The 5667-nt window shown below is 37.1% G+C and overlaps 1 pseudogene; it reads left to right on the forward strand.

The window, feature by feature from the left end:
* Positions 1 to 4107: 4107 nt before the first annotated feature.
* Positions 4108 to 5667, forward strand: LOC139842103 (UDP-glycosyltransferase 73E1-like; annotated as a pseudogene).

A 5667-nucleotide genomic window follows, 5' to 3' on the forward strand; every position in this document is an offset into this window, starting at 1 on the left:
AGGATATTTTAGATTATCATTATTTGATAATCTACGTAAAGCTTTTTAAACCTTTATTGATGAAATAAAGGTTATGATTTGTTTAAAAATGAATGCAGTCTTTGAAAAACGTCTCATATAGAGGTCAAAACCTCGCAACGAAATCAATTAATATGGAACGTTTTTAATCAATAAGAACGGGACATTTCAGCAGATGCCTTGAGTTGGAAAGAGAAAGCTAAACCTCTCAGAGTTAGAGCGCTGAACATGACCGTCCGAACGAATCTTACTTCTCAAATTCGTGATGCACAACTTGAGGCTTTATCACAAGTGAATATCACTACCGAATCTCTCAAGGGCCTAGATAAAGAGTTTGTCATTAGAGATGATGGAACTCACTACTTTGTTAATAGAATCTGGGTACAGAAATTTGGCGGACTAAGGGAACTAGTGCTAGATGAGGCACACAAGTCAAGGTACTCTATTCGCCCTGGATCCAACAAGATGTATCAAGGTCTTAAGGCACTATACTAGTGGCCCAATCTGAAGGCCGATATAGCTACTTACGTTGGTAAATTCTTAACATGTGCTAAGGTCAAGGCAGAACATCAGAGATCGTCAGGACTACTGAAATAACCAGAGATCCCCCAATGGAAATGGGAATGTATTGCTATGGACTTTATCACTAAGTTACCCAAGACTGTGGGAGGTTACGACACCATTTGGGTTATTGTAGATCGTCTCACCAAACCGGCTCATTTTCTACTTATTAAAGAGACGGATAAGATGGAGAAGTTGGTACAAGTTTACCTAAAGGAAGTGGTTTCCAGACATAGTGTGTCAATATCTATTTTTCTGACCGAGACAGCAGATTTACGTCTAGATTTTGGCAAACATTGCAAAAGGCAATGGGAACTCGACTTGATATGAGTACAACGTATCATCCCCAGACAGATGGCCAGAGCGAGAGAACCATCTAAACTTTAGAGGACATGTTGAGAGCATGTGTTATTAACTTTGAGAACGGATGGGATAGGCATCTATCATTGGCAGAATTTTCGTATAACAATAGTTATCACACGAGTATTAAGGTCGCACCTTTCGAGGTGTTATACGGGAGAAAATGTAGATCACCAATATGTTGGAGTGAATTAGGGGATAGTCAATTGACAGGTCCTGAGATTATTCACGAGACTACTGAAAAGATTGTGCAAATACAAGAGAGGTTGAAAACCGCTCGAATTCGACAAAAGAGCTATGCTGATGTTCGAAGGCGACCTCTAGAATTTCAAGTTGGTGACAAAGTTATGCTGAAAGTATCACCTTGGAAAGGTGTAGTACATTTTGGGAAACGGGGAAAGTTAAGTCCAAGGTACGTTGGACCATTTGAGGTCACTGAACGGGTTGGACTCGTAGCTTATAGATTGAGTATACCTCAAGAGCTTAACGAGATTCACGATACGTTTCACGTGCCAAACTTGAAGAAGTGCTTGTCAGACGAGAATCTGATAATTCCTTTGGACGATATACAAGTTGATAGTAAACTCCATTTCGTGGAGGAACCTGTTGAGATCATGGACCGAGAGGTCAAACGCCTAAAGCAGAGCAATATACCGATTGTGAAAGTTCGATGGAACGCGCAGAGGACCAGAGTTCACGTGGGAATGTGAAGATCAGATGTAGCAAAAGTATCCGCAACTGTTTTATAATGAGACGACTCCAGCGGATGTGCACTAAATTTTGGGACGAAATTTCATTAACGGGGAGGAAATGTAATAACCCTGCTATTTCCGTTAAGCTTTGTTAACTATCCGTTAAGTTTCGTTTCGTGTATTTAATAGAATTAAATGCATACTTGAGTTCATGACGTACTAGTATATTTAATATATGATTATATTAGCCGGAAAACTTATTTCAAGTTTTGAAATACAGAAAAAACGATACGATTTTGAAAACTGCAACAGAGGTCTCACGAGACCGCGAAACGCACGATTTTTGATAAAATAATTATTTTTAATAATTATTCACTTTAATAAAAAATTAATTAATTTATTATTTATTTAATAGATTAAACTCGGTGGATTACGTTTTAACGACCCGTTAATGTTCCGAGAACACGGTACGGTTAACGGCACTCGAAACAAATCACTGAACGTACACTAGTAAGCAAAACGAGCCCATGGACTCCCTCTCATGGACCCCACGGCCGAACCCTCCTCAACACCCCATTTAATATGTGATTTGGGCTTATAGTTAACTAGTGGTCTTTTGTTTAGGGCCTTAACTTTATTTACATTTAATGACGTCGTCTTTTGAAATATATGTGATTGCTTTTCTGAGAACGTCTCATTTAGAGGGCGTGACTGTTAACTGTGGGACCAGGAGTTAATATTCCGTTAGTGTGTTCTGACGGGGTGTTACATGTAGAGTCCATCTATTTTTTATTTTTACATATTATTTATATAATTTAACACATTTTTTAATATAACTAATAATAAGATATTCATTAATTATAAAAACAAAATACAAACTATTAAATAAAAGAAGTAATACAAAAAACTTACAATCTAAAAATAATAAAATTTAAGATTACATAAATAAAGACTAATTCGTAGGTCGAAATGACGTTGGAAGATTCCAAATATGCTCGGTTAAATCTTCAGTGAGTTGGTCTTGCACCGCCCTATCCCTTATTTCTCTTGTGACAATGTCTTGATCACGTCCTTTATTCCTTACTCGTTGGGCACGAATATCCTCCAAATGGGAATCGAAAGCTAGTAAATATGATGCCATAATTGTATATTTTTTAGAGTAAAATGTATAAATATTGAGAGAAAGTTGATGTTTTTGTTGTAAAAAAATGAATAATATATGTGGTATTTATAATTGAAATTAAATAAGAAAAAAAAAAGGAAAAATGGCATAGATAGCCGTTGGACAACGGCTAGTGCACGTGGCCCAATAAAAAACCCTTTTTTCGGTTGCTAGTCCAACTAACGCCCGATGTTGACGAAAGCTGACGCCGCGTCAACGACCGTCAGTTTTCGTCAATTTATGCCTACTAGACTGACGGAACAAAATTAATGCCTGGATGGAGATCGTCTGACTCGGAACACTATGCAAATATCATCGTTTTAAGGCTCCAAAACGAAGTGATCATCGAAAGTACCTAAATTCTATTCCAGTGCAATTAAGTATCAAAAGTTCTTGAAATTAAATTAAACACACTCACTAAATTGGACAGTTATTGCTGGTAAAATAGTTATGAAACGTACACAATAGGCAAGGTCAACCTAGTTATTGGTAAAATTTGGGATCATCCACAGGATAGATGTACGAAACTTAAGTGACCCAAAAAAAACTCCTCACGAGGCCACGACCGTGTCACATCACACTAACCTTTAAGTCTTAGCTAGTGTGTTCAAGATTTTTGGAATTGTGGCTAGGTCCAATTCGTGTCGGTCATTAATTATGATTGAACCATGTAAATCGTTGTGTTAATTTGTTGTTTACTTCTTTCTTATTCTAAGTGTCGCTTAATTAAAACTTCACTTCCAATTTTGCTGAATACTTTGGCTATTAGTACATGATAGTCTAGTTCTTGTTGGTACAAGAAATACTAAAGTAATAGTTTAATTGGAGCAACTTACGCTAGATGCAATATATATACAGCAAAACCGATGTGACCGTACTATAAACTCTACATAATCAGATGCATTGGAGATAAGCTCATAGTTTGATCATCTTTCCATTGGGCAAACATGTCGCATCAATGGTGGTATAGGTGCCAAACATAAGATGTTGCAGACAGTGTTATCATCAATATGTCAGGATGAAGCTACATTGCTACCATAGTAATCATCAATAATTATTTTATTCTAATTATATTTTATTGTTGTTTACCGAGTCCTAATCTTCGAAGATTACAAAGTGTAAAGACACATGATTTGTATAATATATATATATATATATATATATATATATATATATATATATATATATATATATATATATATATATATATATAAAAGAATGGTTCCATGCTATTTATTTGAATAATAGCTGATTGATTAATTAGTCCTTTGCTAGTTTTACCAAAAACTACTAAAACCAATATCTCAAACTCAAATGGGTTCTACACCAACAAACCTTCACATTGTCTTGTTTCCATTAATGGCTCAAGGTCATCTCATACCGATGGTGGACATGGCCCGCATATTAGCCCAACGTGGCGTTATGATTACTATAATCACAAGTCCTGTTAACGCAAACCGTTTTAAATCAGTCATTGATCGCGCAATTGAAGCTAAGCTCAATATCCAAGTTGTTGAACTCCAACTTCCATTAGCTGAAGTTGGTTTGCCTAAAGGATGTGAAAATTTCGACTTGCTACAATCACCTGCAGACGCAGTAAATATGGTCTTAGCAATGAATATGTTAGAAGAACCAACCGAAAATATGATCCGAAATTTGTGCCCACCTCCAAGTTGTATAATCTCGGACGGTTGTTTTCCTTGGACTGCTGACGTGGCAATACGATTAAATATTCCGAGGATAATATTCTATGGACCAGGATGTTTTTCCTTCTTGTGCATACATATTGTGACAACTACTAACATACTGAATGAAATTGAATCAAACTCGGAGTATTTTGTGCTGCCCGGATTGCCTGACCGGATTGAAGTTACCAAACCGCAGACTACGCAATGGGGAAAAGGTGAGACGAAAGAAACAACAGAATTGGCTGACCGAATGTTTGAAGCCGAGAAAACTGCTATTGGTATTGTGGTTAATAGCTTTGAGGAATTGGAGCCCAAGTACGTTGAAGAGTTCGCAAAGGCGAAAGATAAAACTATTTGGTGTATTGGGCCAGTTTCGTTATACAACAAAAGTTTTCAAGATATTGCTGAAAGAGGAAATAAGTCTGCGATAGACGGTTATGACTGTATGAAATGGTTGGATTCGAAAGAGCCAGAGTCTGTTGTGTATGTTTGTTTAGGAAGTTTATCGTATGCTTCTACGGAACAAATCATCGAACTAGGGCTTGGTCTAGAGTTATCAAATAGACCATTTATTTGGTTCGTTAGGGAGACAAATGATGAATTTGAGGAATGGCTTTCGAAAGAAGGATACGAAGAAAGAATAAAAGGTAAAGGCCTAATGGTCCGTGGTTGGGCCCCGCAAATCTTGATTTTGTCACACTCGACCGTTGGTGGATTTGTGACTCATTGTGGGTGGAACTCGAGTCTAGAAGGGATTTCAGATGGGATCCCAATGGTAACATGGCCACAATTTGCGGAACAATTTCTAAACGAAAGGTTTATAACGGATGTGTTGAAAATTGGTGTGAGAATTGGGATGGAAGTTCCCGTTTTGTTCACGGAGCGTGATAAACCTCAAGTAATAATGAAGAAAGACGATATTAAGGTAGCGATTGAGAGATTAATGAATGATGATAAGGAAGGAGAAGAAAGAAGAAAGAGAGCTAGAGAGTTGGGTTTAATGGCGAAAACTGCAATGGAGGAAGGGGGTTCGTCTTATCTCAACGTATCATTATTGATTCAAGCTATCGAAGATATACAAAACGGCACAATATAGATTCAAACCATCGTAACTAGCAACCCGATCTACATCAGACCGCATTGTGTCGCAAATGTAACTTTGTATGTCTTGCATAAGATTCCTTAA

This window comes from Rutidosis leptorrhynchoides, chromosome 4, assembly GCF_046630445.1.
Source record: "Rutidosis leptorrhynchoides isolate AG116_Rl617_1_P2 chromosome 4, CSIRO_AGI_Rlap_v1, whole genome shotgun sequence".
In the NCBI taxonomy this organism is placed as follows: Eukaryota; Viridiplantae; Streptophyta; class Magnoliopsida; order Asterales; family Asteraceae; genus Rutidosis; species Rutidosis leptorrhynchoides.